Here is a 16185-nt window from a genome sequence, read left to right on the forward strand (position 1 = left end):
CCAGGCATGCAAGCCACAGTATATGCTCCCATGCCTAATCTTCAGCCAAGCATGGCTCTCCCTAGTGAAGGGAATGCTGCAAATATACAGCCATCTTTGGGACAGCCAATATCAAATGTATATAAAGAATTTAAGGATGGTGGTTCTCATGTCAAGTTTGATACATATAATGGAGTACAGGACAGGTACAAAGCCCTCACATTCCTTCAACAGTTTGATGCTGCATTTCTTGGGGGTTTGTTTACAGAAGCATCCAAGATGAGGAAGGTTGCCACATTTTTGAAAGGCAATGCACTTAAGTGGTACACCAACCTTATGCTTCATGGAGATGCACCTACTACTTGGCTGGAATTTAAGCAAGTGTTCTCTTCTACTTGGCTTACTCCAACTTTTGAAGTTGAAGTACTTTCACACTGGCATGACTTGTCATACAAACTTTGCAAGAATCTTGATGATTACACCCAGAGGTTTTGGGATGTTTTGCTGCCATTGAGCTCTTACAGGCATGTTTCTTTGAAAGAGCAAATAGAGAGGTATTGTTGTGGATTGCCTAGTGAGCTACGTGATTATTGCATCAAAACCAAGGTGGGTTCTATGACTCAATTAATTGAGAATGCAAGGACAGCATATGCATGGATGCAGGAGAAGAATTTGGGCTTTATGGACAGCAAGAAAGAAGACAACAAACGGGCTGCCAAACCCCAGGATAAAGACATCAAATCTGAAAATAAAAATTATGGCAAACGACCGTTTCAAAAGGGAGGAAAAGCCCAATTCAAAGCTGGTCAAAGGCGTGGACAGCCTAATAAACAGCCCCGTACCAAGTTATCTAATGAAGAGAAAAAGTCACAATGGAGCAAAACAAATGTTTCATATGCAAAGGAGAGGGACAAATGTTTTATATGCAAAGGAGAGGGACACCGCTCTTATGATTGCCCATTCAAGAAAAGAGACAGGTCAGATGATGATAAGAATGGTGATAAACAGGCTGATCGGAAGGGCAAAAAGCCTAAACCTTCTACAGGACTTCTTCCGGATGTGATTGGGAGTTTGCCACATGCACATGATGAAGAGGAAATGAAAAAGACTGAGATGTGCAGAGCATGGGGAAAAATCAGAAATCAGAATTGTTTGTTTTTCTTTGATTCTGGGGCAAAGGCAAATTTCATAACTCCTGATATGGCAGGAAGGCTTGGCATCAGCCTGGGGAAATGGGGCCATCCGGCGTGTGTGATATGGCCAACCCTGAACTCAACACACTTGTCACTCCTATCATTGGCAAGTTGAGGATGCATATCCAGGGATATCAGGATGCAGAGGACTTCTACATTATGCCTTTGCCAGAGTGTGATGCTTTGCTTGGGATGCCTTGGATGTACAGGGTGGGGGCTGATGTGCAGATGAGAAACAAGAAGATTTCTTTAACTCGTAGAGGCAAAAATCATGTACTTGATGTTAAGTTGAAAGGAGAGTCCATCCCTGTAGTTTCAGCTTCTTGTATTTCCAATGTAATAAAGCGTCATATTTCAGCGTACTTGATTTTTGTCAAAGAGGACAGCCAACCAGTTCAGGAAGGCTCTACTCTTTCTGCTTTAGATAGAGAAAGGGCTGCTTTTATTTCAGATTTTCAGGATTGTTTCTCAGATGCACTTCCTCAAGAATTACCTCCCAAGAGGCCTGAGGATCATCAAATTGATATAATTCCAGGAAGCTCACCGCCTAATATACCTCCCTATCGTGTCAGTAAGGCACAACAGGAAGAGATAATGTCACAAGTGAAGGAACTCTTGGAAAAGGAATTAATACAGCCAAGTAATTCTCCTTACTGTTCCCCTGTGTTGCTTGTGCAAAAGAAGGATGGCAGTTGGAGAATGTGTATTGATTATAGGGCTTTGAATAAAGTCATAATTAAGAACCGTTTTCCAATTCCACGCATTAATGATATATTGGATCGGTTGGAAGGTTCCTCAATATTCAATCGTATTGACCTTAGGATACAGCCTGAAGATGTCTACAAGACTGCCTTCCGCACTTCATTTGGCTTATATGAGTTCCTTGTGATGCCTTTTGGTTTGACTAATGCACCTGCCACTTTCAATAGAATGATGAACAGAATTTTTAGAGCACACAGAAAGTTTGTGGGCACTTTCTTCAATGACATCATTGTGTTCTCTAAAAATGAGCAGGAGCACAGGAAACACCTCACTATTGTGTTTCAAGAGTTGAAAAGACACAAGCTATTAATAAACACCAAGAAAAGTGACTTCTTTATGCATGAGATTCATTTTCTCGGTCATATAGTGTCAAAGGATGGAGTCAAGATGGATCCTGTAAAAGTTGAGGCCATAAGGAGTTGGCCAATTTTGAAAAATCTGCATGAAGTCAGAAGCTTTCTTGGGTTGTGTTCATACTATCGGAGGTTTATAAAGTACTTTGCAGAAATTGCTTCTCCCTTGCATGCTTTACAAAAGAAAGCTGTACCGTTTCGGTGGGGACCAAAGGAAAATGCAGCTTTTGAAGAGCTGAAGCAAAAATTGTGTTCTGAACCCGTTATTATCTTGCCAGATCTTGCAAAACCCTTCGCTGTAACTTGTGATGCATGTGGGAACAGCATAGGAGGCACTTTGATGCAGGATGGCAGAGTGGTTGCATATGAGAGTAGAGTTCTCAAAGATGCTGAATTGTACTTGCAGACATACGAGAAGGAAATGTTAGCAGTGATACATGCTTTGACCACATGGAAACATTACCTTCTTGGAGCTGATTTTTATGTGCAAACTGATCATCAGTCACTTAGATATTTTCTCACGCAGAGAAAATTATCTGAAAAGCACATGAGATGGGCTAACTTCCTCTCAATGTTTCATTTTCAAATTGTACATGTGCCGGGTAACAAAAATGTCGTGGCTGATGCACTTTCCAGGAAACCACAGCCTGAAGCAGTCTCCAAGAAACCCAGTGTTTCAGCAGTGAGCATTGCTTATAACAATGTGTTAGATGTGATGAAAGATCAGTATGTTAATGATGCTGATTTTTCAACTATTTATGAACAGCTTTCTGATGGTCAAAGGCATGATCACTATATGTTGAAAGAGGGTTTCATTTTGATGCATGGACGACTCTGTGTCACTGATCAAATGCGACAGAAAGTCATAATGGAAAGTCATGCTCCTCCATATGCAGGACATAGGGGAATTACAGCAACAATTACAGCAGTGGAGCAATACTTTTATTGGCCATCTTTGAGGAAAGATGTGGAAGAATATGTGAGAACATGCATGGTTTGTCAGAAAGTAAAGTTTGACAGGCAGAAGGCACCTGGGTTGTTCAACCTTTGCCAATTCCGGATAGACCAAGGCAAAGCATAGCTATGGATTTTGTGTTTGATCTTCCACGTACTCCTACTGGACATGATGGATTGTGGACAATAATTTGCAGGTTTAGCAAACAAGCCCACTTTGTGCCAGTAATAAAGAAAATTACAGCAGATCAAATGGCCAAATTGTTTTTGCAGCATGTCTTCAAGTATCATGGGATGCCTGAATCCATAATCAGTGATAGAGATCCGAGGATGACCAGCCTCTTTTGGAGAGGACTGTTTGAAAATATGGGCACTACGCTGAATTTTTCGTCATCTTTTCACCCTCAGTCTGATGGACAATCGGAGCAGGAAAACTCTACCATCTTGGATATGTTTAAATGCTATGTCTCAGACCACAAAAGCAAATGGGAGCATTATTTGCCTTTGCTAGAATATGCTTACAATAATACGGTGCACACATCCACAGGTAAAGCACCTTTTGAAATAGTGGAAGGTGCCAGGAAGATACCTCCCATTTTGCATACAAAAGAGAAAATCTTCGAAGCTGATCGTTTTGTGGAAAGCCTTGAAGAGGCTTACAAGAAGATCAAATATGCCTTGCAAAGAAGTCAAGACAAGCAGAAAAGAGCAGCAGATAAGCACCGCAGAGAATTGGTATTCACAGAAGGTGATTGGGTTTTGCTGCGTTTTCAGAAGGCAAGGCTGAAAAATAAGAAAGGCAAGGAAAGGTTGTACACAAAGCTGAACATGCGTTACTATGGTCCTTTCCAGAACATTTACAAAATTCAATGCTTACGCTACCGTCAACAAATTTGGCTAATATAAATTAGATTGACAAATATGTGCAATGCAAGCATGCTTCATTGGAGCTTGCAATGAAGTGGAGAAAATGCCACCGGATGTTACTTCGATGACTCCGCCAGCACCTTATGAGAAATCAAAGTTTTTGGGTTCCGGGGGGAGTATGGTCGCAAGGCTGAAACTTAAAGGAATTGACGGAAGAGCACCACCAGGAGTGGACCTGCGGCTTAATTTGACTCAACACGGGGAAACTTACCAGGTCCAGACATAGTAAGGATTGACAGATTGAGAGCTCTTTCTTGATTCTATGGGTGGTGGTGCATGGCCGTTCTTAGTTGGTGGAGTGATTTGTTCTTGTACTACTCCCTTCATCTATTGCAAGCACAACGTTCAGCTCTCTAGCTCTCTCTCTCTCTTTCTAACAGTTCTGTGAGGTAAACAAGTGACAGGTGGTGGGTCTGGGCATAGAGGACATATCCGGTGGTGTCTGCATTTGGTCATCATAGAGAGAACATGCATATGTGTGCCATATATCCAGGTCAGGGATGGGAATAGGTGGCTTCCCTTCCAATAGAAACCCCCATCGAGTGGTTGGGTCTCCTTCTCGAAAAGATCTGACAATCTCATCCATCCCATGTGTGAGGAAAGCCCGCCTCTTATGACGTGTCAAACGTCGGAAGATCCTGTGTGCCTCAGATGACGTCAGGTGACCCAAGAACTGCTCCTATGTGAGGTAGGCTCTCGCCTCTCTGCACTCGTCATCGAACCACAGGTTTTGAGGCATCTTTCCATCTCGGATCCACATGGATCGGGTCGTGGGAAAGTATCTGGTAACGGCGTCCAATACCATTGAGACAAGGGTGTCGGAGGTGCTGGCGAGGTCTATATCATCTCCAAGTAGGGCCGGGAGCTCCCTAGCTAGGTGACTCACGTACACTGGGTCAAGGGCGCGGTCAAAGTACATCTTGTTAGAAACATGGTGAAGGGGGGGGGGGAGAGAGAGAGAGAGAGAGAGAGTTAGGGTGTGAGGAAATAATGCTCAAATGAATACATGAAGAAGGCTTTCATTCATTCATCAAGTGTGACAAGACAAGTGAAGTACAAGCCTTATATACGCTACTCACTCACACACTAGCACCTAGTGCATATGGGATAAGTCCCATGATGACACGTGGCACTCACACACATAGACTAGTACTAGATCACCTAGTACTTCACACTAACACATCACATCACCACACTCTTTGGCTATGATATCTCCAACACACCCCTTCAGAGCAAAGAGTGTGAGACCCAACACGCAAAGAGTAAACCGATTCCCCTTCCACCACAATACTGCAAAGAGCAAGTCCAACTATCCAACACCTTCCGTGTGATAGTGACTTCTCAATCAGCTTGCGACCGGCAAGGGAAAACCATCACTCGTCATCCACCCTGACTCTGAACTGGGTAGTCAATACCATCAACCAAAGTAAAACACAATATAATCATTTTTTGGGAGACAACCCAGGGCAGAGTACCTCTTCTTGACTCCAAATACATTCAATTTAGAGGGACAACTCAAGGCTGAGAACCTTTATTTGACTCAACACAAACACACATAGCATAGGAGCCTAGAAAGCCCAACCCTGGTCAAAAGGATCCTCATCATCAAGAGGGAGGCCATGAACCTCTGCTGTAGCTACATGTATCTCCTCCAAGGGCTCTTCAAAGTTCAGCTTCAGCTTCATCTTCATCCAGAAGATTGGCATGATGCTTATGTTGTTCCTGTGCTTTCTTCTTGAAGGAATGGGCTTCAATGTGTCCTTTCCTCTTGCAAAACCTGCAAATAATGTTCTTGTTGGTCTTCCATTTGCTTGTGGAAGAAAATACATGATCAATAGGAGAGGCAAGAGCGGCTTCCTTATTGCGACGATCCTTCTCAGTGAGGAGGGCCACCATATCATCAAACGCGGTAGTGGCAAGACGAAGGATATCAAGAGTGTGCTCAAAGCGAGAAATGCCATGCATACTCTTCATAAGGATGGTCATCTTATCTTCATCATCAGGCACACTCTTCAAACTTGAGAGTTCTTGAACAAGAGATTGAAACCGGGCTAGATGATCACTCAACTCATCACTCTCTTCCATTTTCAGATCATAAAATTTGAGCTTCAAGAAGACTTCAGAGCTGGTGATTTTATTACCAAAGAAGGTCTTGAGGTGACTCCAAATCTGCTTAGCTATTGACTTGAAATCCACATGATGGATGAGACAGTTAGCTAAGCAAAGATCAATGACGGTAATGGCCTTAGCATTCTGCTGCTTCCAAATCTTTTGGTGTTGTTGATCAAGTAACTCAACCTGGTCATCCTCAACAGTCATCGTGAAGATAGGGCCGGAGAAGATGACCCCCAAGTAAGTGTATGAGGATACGATCTCAACTGGTGACCCACCCAAAGTAAAAGTAAACTCCTTCCGTTGCATGTTTGCTCGAGAGGTGTTAAAGATCATGACCTGGGTCTTGCAAAGGTTGACCTCCAAATCATGGGATAAACAAAAAGCCTGCAGTGCATCCAGGTGTCGCTGGAGCCCCTCGGGTGTGGACGACAAGAGTGCCACGTCATCTGCATAAAGAAAAATCATGATGCTGATCCCGGCAAGGGAGCAACCGGTCCCTCCGAACGTCCCCATGAAAGTCTCAAGCTCATCGATGTAGAGGCCAAACAGGGTCGGTGATAAGGGACAACCCTGTTTGATCCCTATGGTACTCAGGATCTCATCTGTCCAACCTACGCCTGTACGAACTCGGCCTGAGACTCTCTCATACAGTGCAATGACTGCCCAGATGATCTCCTGATCAAATCCCAGTGTCTGTAGGCGTGTGATAAGACGAGCTCGAGGTCCTGTGTCAAAGGCTTTGCGGAAATCCACAAAGCAATAGTATACCCTCTCCTTCCGTGATCTGGCCTCCTCAATGAGTGTGAGAATGTGATCCATAGTCCCATGGTCTCGCCTGAAGCCGGCCTGACCCTCTGCTCTGAGCTCTCTCATCTCTGCAAACAGACTGACCGATGCATCCAATACAGCTGCATAGATCTTGGACATCACATGTCCAATCATGATAGTCCTGTAGTTACTCGGGTCCATGGGATCCCCTACCTTGTGGATGGGGGTGATGGTGTTGAGTTTCCAAGTGCGGGGGAAGCCAAGGCAAACAGCGTCATTGAACAGCTTTGCTAGGATCGGGGCTAACGTGTCGATCCCATATGCGATAAACTCAATGCATAGCCCCTCGTGATCCTTAGCTCGGCCATTGTGTAGTTTCAATGTCGTGTCCTTAACTCCCCCTCTGGTGAACAACGTGCAAGTCGTGGGACGAGGTGTGTGTATGAGATCTGGAGTAGCCTAGTGTGGGACATCATATAGATGGTGTGCATACGTGTGCCAGACTCTCGTGTCGGTGAGGGGTGATGGGGACCTACGCTCAAGGAATCTCCGCCAAAAATCCTTAGAGTTGCTGCTGTACAAGATGTGCAGCAGTAGCTCCTCATTTTGACAAAGAAATGCCTGCTTCTTCCGACGTACGAGACGTCGATACTTGCATACCATGTCTCGTGTGTTCGGGAGGTGACATCTGGTTTCAAGTCGGAGCTGTCGGCGATAAGCCTTGCACTCCGCATCGTACCAATTGTTGCAGGGTACAGAACCAAGAGGTGGTGGTCTAGTGGACCGTGTGGTGTGGGGAAAGATTTGGAGGGCAGCCTCGTGGAGTGTGCGACTAATCAGGGCAGCACGGTCCTCTATGAGTGGTATGTGATCGATGTAGGTTAGGAGTCTGTTTAGGCGTCCAGAGTAAGCCGGTGAGAGGCTGTGATCAAAGTGTATGTCGTGGTAGGTGTCGTGCTTCCTATGTAGTGTGTGTGGTGTGGCTAAGCGTAGGGTGGCGATAGTGAAGAATAGGTATGTGTGATCAGCTCCTGGAGGGAGTGGTGCTACAGTGAAGTCGGTGATACATGAAGTGAAGGTAGGGGATCCCATGATGTAATCTACTACACTAGTGCCCCCCCCCATGTGGGAAGCAAGTAAAACCACCTGAGGAGGGCCATAGGTCGAGCCCGTTGTAGATGATGAGATCATGCATCCTGCCCAAATCAAGGAGCGCGTGTCCATATGGTGTAACAGGCCCGTGTCGGTCCGATGAGGTCCTGGTCATACCTGCTTCGTCTAGGTCCATGTCTGGTAGCATGATAGAGTCGTCTCGGAAGTCCAAGAGTGGTGCTTGTCACGTACTCGTCCTGGTGTTGAAGTCCCCAACAAGGAGAACTTCCCCGCGGGCTAAAAGGTCTGGGATATCTTGATGTAAGGGTGCATATGGCGATGTCTCACCCTCTTCTCGTGCCACTCTGGCAAAGTGGGATGTGTCTGGCGGGAAGTAGCATATTGCTATGAAAAGGTCACGGGTTTCTGTGCATCGGATCCGGATCCACATGAATCGGGAGTGTGCGTCCTTCCTCTCAATGGAGATGGCTCCAGGGAGCGAAGACCTGTACAATACTACGACCCCGCTTGATCCTCGGACTCCTCCTGTATCCCTCATCTAATCCCTGAAGGCTAACTCCCACGTGTAGCCACTGACTATCGGTAGTGGACGCTCTGGGCTCTGGTGTGTCTCCGTGTAAAAGACTATGTCTCGTCCTGTATAAGACTCCGAGAAGTTCCCTGGGTCTGACCATAAGGTACCATTACAGTTCCAAATGGTGCAGTCTAGGGTCTCGGAAACCTGAGTCTCATAGGCCCCGTCCCCCTAGGGGGTACGGGTGGGAGCCCAATGGGTGCCAGTCAACAACCTACCATCTCGGACCACGGCCCATTTTCCCTCCTTGCGGACAACATCCCGCTGCTGCAGAAGAACTCGTCGCTCCTCAATCTGTAGTGGTATCAAATCCTCGTCCATGGACAGGGTGGGATGCTCTCGTAGAGAGGTTCGGCGTCGAAGTGTCGCTAGTCGAGCATGTGAATCTCTAAAGCGAATCACTAGGGGCTGCTCTCGGTTGGGATCTCTCCCAACATGCCATATTCCCTCTATGCCATGGTCAGGGACCCCCATGGTGGTGGTCACAAAGGTGATCGCCTCCTCCATGGGCGTCATAGTGGTGCTGGTGCTGTCTCGCGTGATCCCTCGTATCCGGATGTTGAGGGCCTTCGAAGCCCTCTGCTATTGCTCCTGTATGGTGGCTGAAACAGTTGCCTTTGCAGGCTCCCGTTTCGCCACGTCCACCCATCTAGTCGTCTCTGCTATAGCCGACTATATCGTGGCTATCTGTGCCTCCATCTCTGTGACTGGGATCCCTCCAGGCGTTACTCTGAGGGTCCCGAGCTCCTCTCGAAGCTGTGTGATGTCGTGTCTGAGTCCCTGGATAAGGGTGCCTTGCTCGTGTATAATGCGGGCCTGCTCCTGGGTGTATCGGGCGTGCTCCTGGGTGTAATGTGTCAGCTCTGCCTAGCGGGCCCGGATGCTGTGTATCTCAGCCAATAGGGAGTCCCAAGCATCTGGCCGGGGCCTAAGATGTCCTGGTCCAAGTCGGAACTGGATCTCGAGAGGGGTTGGAATGAAGGTGGGCTAATGAAGGTGGGCTACTGAGGTTATACTGAGGGTGGGGACAGCATGATCTGGGCGGGGGAGTGATATGTAGGAGTAGCGAGGCCGGACGACGTCATGAAGGGTGGCTAACTAAGAGGTAGAGGTGATACGAGGGGAAAGTAATGTGGAGCCGTGGCTGGTGGGGCCAGTGGTGAGGCTACTGGAGAGGAGACCTGTGATGATGATGCAGGAGGGGGAAGAGAGAGGTAGCGTAGATGATGAGGCAGATGATGGTGGTGAAATAGTGGTGGTAACCATAGAGGTCGAGGATGTGGTGAGCGGCATGGGCTTTAGGTGGGCCCCTTTCTTCTGGGCCGCGGTGCTGTCCACTGTCAAACCGCTCCGGTCGATGCGTTTGTTGAAGTCCTCCAGATTGAGTTGCTTTTGTGTTTTCGCCTTGTCACCGTTCCCCTTCCCCATCTCCACGCGTATGCAGATTTGGATCGAGGGGTCTCTCGCCTAGTCTCCTATCCTCATCCCCCTGTTCCCTTCATTATGGGGGCAAAGAAGGGACTGCAGGAGGTCGAAGCTTACTTTTTTTTTTTTTTTTTGGGAAAAAAAAAACTGGGGGAGGTAGCAAGGAGGTACGGAGGGGGTAGCGGGGGGGTTAGCGAGAGGAGTAGCAGGGGGTAGCGAGAGGGGTAGCGGGGGGTGTAGTAGCGAGGTAGCGGGGGGGTTAGCAAGAGGGGTAGCAGGGGGTAGTGAGGTAGCGGGGGGGTTAGCGGAGGGGGTAGCGGGGGGGTAGGTAGCGGAGGGGGTAGCAGGGGGGTTAGCGAGGGGGTAGCGGGGGGTAGCAAGGGTAGCAGAGGGGGTAGTGGGGGGAGTTAGCAAAGGTAGCGGGGGGGGTAGCAAAGGTAGCAGGAGGGGGTCGCCAGGCAGCAGCAACTCATTAGGGGGGCAAGTGCCTCAGTCGCGCCAGCTCCTAGGAGCTGTGTGAGGTGCAAGATAGAGAGCTTTTTTTGCAGTAATGAGAGAGAGAGAGAGAGAGGGGGGGGGGGGGGTGAGGAAATAATGCTCAAATGAAGACATGAAGAAGGCTTTCATTCATTCATCAACTGTGACAAGACAAGTGAAATACAAGCCTTATATAGGCTACTCACTCACACACTTTGGCAACTATTTTTGGCCTGAGCAACAGTGTCTCTCAACGTCTTCATGAAATTTTTTCCATAATCCCGAATAATGGATTGCATTCGAGCAACAAATGCATCCCAAGTATAATCCATATCAATGAGTCTCTGATGTGAAAGGGGCTGACATGCATCACAAACCATTTCCTTGTATTGATCATGCTCCAAATAGATGTTGTTCACAATGAGCAGCCTTCGTTGTGACAACCTATCATCTAGCATTTCATGATACCAATTTGGCAAAATTGACCGTAATTAAAGCCTCAAACAGCAAATTGAAGCTGGTATAGCCCATAAATTAGGGCCTTTTACCCAATTTGACTTTTTCAACCCAACATCGAAGACTCCAAACCAGCAGTTTTGAGAGTCGTGAGTTGAATATCCTACATAGCTGTTCCCATGGGCTACATATACATTATGTTCCGGGGCATTCTTGTCAAGGGATTCACCACCAACATTATTGAAGAGTAGGAAGGTGCACGTGTGCAACAGTTGTTCGAGGAACAGCTCCCCATTTGGGAGAATTACTTTTCTCCATAGTTATTTTCTTTGTCTAACTGGGTTCTCTACCCTTCGTTTGCATAGAATGAAGGAAAAATTTTATGCGTGTGAGAGTCACGAAGAATTCTCTGCCCTAGGTGGTCCCCATGAAAAGGATTGTATTTGTGTCTTTTATGTGTGCGATCCTTGATTCTATAAAAGGCTCTTAAGATATCCTATGTACCCTAGTTAGAAGTCGGGGGTGACACAATGATGGTCTCAGTTGTTGGTCGCAAGCTGATTGAGGGGATAGCTGTGGCACGGAAGGCGTGCACTGCCTGGTCGCATCTTTGCAGTATTGCGGTGGAGTTGGAGATCAGTTAGTTTTTACCAAGGGTCTCACCACCTTCACTCCAAGGGGGGGTCTGTTGGGGAAAATTTTTTTTTCAAGAAATAGACTTCTATTAAGTAAGAGAAAAAACCCGCGAGAGCAAGCTCTAAGCGGAATACATCATGAAATCATGAGGATAAATAAACCCCCTCAAAGTGAGGTGGAAAACAACCAAGACTAGCTAAAAGTGCCACCTCAACCCCATAGAGTCTCAGAGAAGAAAGGAGAATCCTTCCATTCCCTGAAGAAAGAAGCCCTCCTAGCTGAGGCTGCGCGGGAGTCTCCCTGCATACTCGTCCATACGGCCATCAAAGTATGTACGGTATCTGTCCAAATACTAGCCAATGTGTGCGAGGGATGAACCTGAGTTCCCTCCAATGCCTCTGCGATCTGTTGGAGAATTTCAAAGCTACGTACTCTACTTTGAGTGTTAGTTTGAGTGTCAGTGTAAAAGGGGTTGTCGTGGTTTGTCTTGTGTGAGCTTGAAGGGTCATTTGACCTTTGGGGAGTTGATTTGATTTGTGTGTGACATCATCTACGATGTCAGTGAAATCCTCCTCACTGACATCATCAATGATGAATGTGTGTGAGGAAGATAAGGCGTCCTCGACCTATAAAATAAGGCATTGTACTTGCTATCAAAATCAATCAGATTCAGCCATTGCCTCTGTCTTGTCACCATCTCTTTTGACACCTTCACTCTTCACTCTCCCTCTCACGATGTAACTTCTACACCAACTATTATCGCTGACATCTTCCAAGACATCTTTGCATGGTCTCACAAGAACCTGAAAGGAGTTCCTATTGACATTCTTGAGCATTGCATTGACTTGTCACTAAAGAGCCGTACCAAACTCGAAACTACAGTAAGTTCAAGCTAACATTGAAAAGATGGAGCAACCAGGATTGAGTTACCCAAGGAGACCTAATGAGAATTTGATCAATGGTATTGTTATTGCACCCCAAAAACGAAAAAGGGCAAGCTTCAGTTTTGTGTCGATCATAGAAGTTTAAATGCTGCCACTAGATGGGATAGTTTCTTTCAACAAACGACTATTTGAGATAGCTATGCAATGTAGTTACTTTCTAATAATATTAAAAGGGGAGATTCAAATCCAGAATTTAAACATATATGGAAGGTGGTTTAAAATAATAATTAGTAATATCAAAAAAATCCCTTCATTTTGGGATACCACACAAGGCGAGGGAAGCTGCACAAATCATAGGTTGGTATAAAGAGGGGTTTAAGTGGATGGAATCATGGGGTATAACAACTGCTGATATACTAGAAGATGCATGTGAAATAAGAGACATTGTGACACAGAAAATGATACAGAAACTCTGGCAAAACCCAGGAACAAAAATGCAGTTTTATAAGCAAGAAGTTAACTCAATGGACAGCTATGGAATGTAGTTATATCTCGAGGAAGATTAAAAGACAATCAGAACTAGTTCACAATGGGACCTGCTCTTTATTCCTCCATGGATGGCTACAGTGGGTACAACAAGGTCATAGTCAATGAGACAGATCAATCCAAGGCCACTTTGGAGATGTAGTGGGCAACTTACACATGTTGATGATGCCATTTGGACTAGCAAATTGCAATGCCCCAGTAACCTTTCAACATTTGGTTACAAAACATGTCTGATAAAAACTAGGGAGTTCATCAAAATTTTCTTTGATGAATTTTCTACCATTAATGATAAAGGCACCTCACACCTCCATCCCTCAATGCAGCAAAATCATCTACAAGATTTGAAATGGGTCTTCTCTGCAATCAAAGTTTTATTTGATGATTTCTTTACCATTAATGATAAGGGCATCTCACACCTCCATCCTGCAGTGCAGCTAAATCATCTACAAAAGTTAAAATGGATCTTTGACAAGTGCTTTTTCTTGGCACTCAAAGGGGTCATTCTTGGTCACAACATGGCTACAAATCTAGCTAAAGTGGAGATGATTATCAACCTTCCCATTCCCCACACTCCTTGTGAAGCTAAATCCTTATTGGGACACATAGAAAGTTCGTTCAGTTATATGCTGATGTTGTTGCGGCACTACAGAGCTTTTGCGTCAAAAGAATCTTCTGTCTAGATAAATACTCAGCCAGCAAAGGGACGACGGGTAGAGCACCCACAATCCAATTGGGAAGTTAACTTCCACATTCAAGCATATGCTAGTAGATTAGTGAACGGTGATGTCTTAGCCTACTACAAAACATAAAGTGGACATGCCAATGTACTTTCTAACCAGGCGACTTCACGAGGCAGAACCAATTTATAACACCACAGAGAGGGAGGTTTCGGCAATGGTTTACCAAGCCTTTTTAATGTGCAAAGACTTTGGGGTTAATGTGAGCCATTCTTCCATGCAAAATCTTTGTACGAGCTATGCTGATGTCCTCTTTTCACCACTCTGCCATCAGATGTATAAAGGCCTTCATATCTATTACTTGATCCCATGAATTCTAATAAACAGATATTATATAGCACATTTGTGCTTGTGAAGGCTACACCATTCCCATTATCACATAAATCAAAGACCAGAAGAAAGTTCTTTCAAAACCATACTTGACAACCTTCCAGTACTTCAAACATTTTGCATGTGAAACCATCACTAGAATTGTGACATCCCCTTGATTTCCAGCTTGCAAGCATTGGCAGCTTCTACCGCACCACTTGTGGACTAATCTAGTGATTAAAACCAATCCCCTTGATCTGTCATGTGCTTACTAGCACAGGATTCTAGCAACCGTAAACCTTCAGTGGTGGTGTTTGAGAGTAAGCAACTGTCATTTGGTACCATGAGCTGCTCATGCCTAGGCTGCTCCTTAGAAGTATCTGATCCTCATAAAAAGATTTCAGGATTTCATCACCATGATAGTCATAGACCTGCAATTTTTGTAGCCGCTCACGAGTGCACTGTTCATAATATTCAAGAGCATAAAATGACCTCCCAAACTGCATAACATATTTGTTCATCAAATAACAGCAAGAACACTTAATGTAAAAAACTACGGCTGGTTGCCCATACAAAGGCATGTCATGCTCAATAATCTTTGTTGTGAAGTGATGTGCAGACAAATAATTGCTTGTTCAACATTGCTCCATTTATTTGCATTTATGGAAGTGCCATTCAAACATTGCTCCATGTATTTGCATTTATGGAAGCCCAAATTTAATTATTGCCCAAGCTATGGGGGACCCTAAACTCCTTCAATGAAGCGCAGTATGATTCTAGATATCAACTCTACAAATCATCTAGGATGCCACACACTGATACACCTGTTGTAACCGAGTTCAACATCCGACCCATAAAGGCATTATCCAATCCATGTGCTCTACTTGAGATTTTATAGGCATCAACTGATTGTCTAGCAACAATGACTAGGTCTTGCATATCATTGCATCCTCTGCATAGTGTGTTATCCATTTGGGAATATGCATCCACATGGGCATTCAGTGCGACCAGCTGATAGAGCTGCCCCTTAGGTGTGACAAGTGGCAGTCCCTATTAAGCCACTACTTAAGACCCATTGTTCAACTTGCCCAACGATATGGTCACATGCACTTTAGCTTCATTTTTTAATTAATTATTCCTTTTAGACTCCTTAGCACGCCTTTTGGTGGGTCACGTTTACTTTGCCACCTTTTTGAGACTCCCTTCCATATCAGAACTGTTGTGTTGCATGATTAACCATTTCCTTTACTTGGGCACCTCGACTTTTAACAAGGCAGACTTTCTCCATAACATACCAACCAGCTCTAAATGCTCTTACTCATCATCCCCCAAGCCTCGGAAGCAAGAGCCTATCACCTAGGCTATCAAAAGCAATGTCTATCTCACAACACAAACATCCCCTCCATGGAGGATAGCCTGCTAATACCTTAACATGCATGTGGCTTGGAGCAACTATCCTAACATGGATTAGTGTGCTCACGTTTAAGGAATACTTGCTTTTCTTCTCTTTTTGCAAAGAAAGGAACCTTCTATTAATGCTTGAAAAACTTCATACAAAACAGCCCCAAAGGTGCTGAGTATGGAAAAAACCGAAAAGGCTGAAAGAAGAAACCAGCCCGTTCTAGAGAAACCCAACTCACTGCCTAGGAAATCTCTGGTAGGGGCGCTAACAGCTAGGTGGGGGGGCTATACAACCAGCGAATCCCTCGCAGAGTGAAAATGTAGAAAACTCCTACAGGCCAAGCCTTGCAGAAACGTGCACACCTCACGACAGTTGCCCTAGAGCCCGGGGTCCCACGCTCCCAAGTGGAGCGCAGGGTGTAGATGATATCCTGCCAGACGACGACCAAGGTAGCCAAGGGTGGAACCGAAGGAACTTGCTCATGGACACCCCCATTCATATAATCTCTTTGATGGGTATGATCACTGCTACTGCACATGTGGTTCTAAATGGAACTTATTCTCTATCGAGAGGGT

General features: G+C 45.5%; 1 protein-coding gene across 3 annotated transcripts in view; it reads right to left on the reverse strand.

Annotated features, from left to right (window-relative positions):
* The window catches only part of LOC147889641 (uncharacterized), an 83238-nt gene that overhangs the window by 54874 nt on the left and 12179 nt on the right, over positions 1-16185 (reverse strand). The gene's annotated exons all lie outside the window — the stretch shown is intronic.

This window comes from Dipteris shenzhenensis, chromosome 20, assembly GCF_047967505.1.
Source record: "Dipteris shenzhenensis isolate YYH24624 ecotype China chromosome 20, Dip_SZ_1.0, whole genome shotgun sequence".
Lineage (NCBI taxonomy): Eukaryota > Viridiplantae > Streptophyta > Polypodiopsida > Gleicheniales > Dipteridaceae > Dipteris > Dipteris shenzhenensis.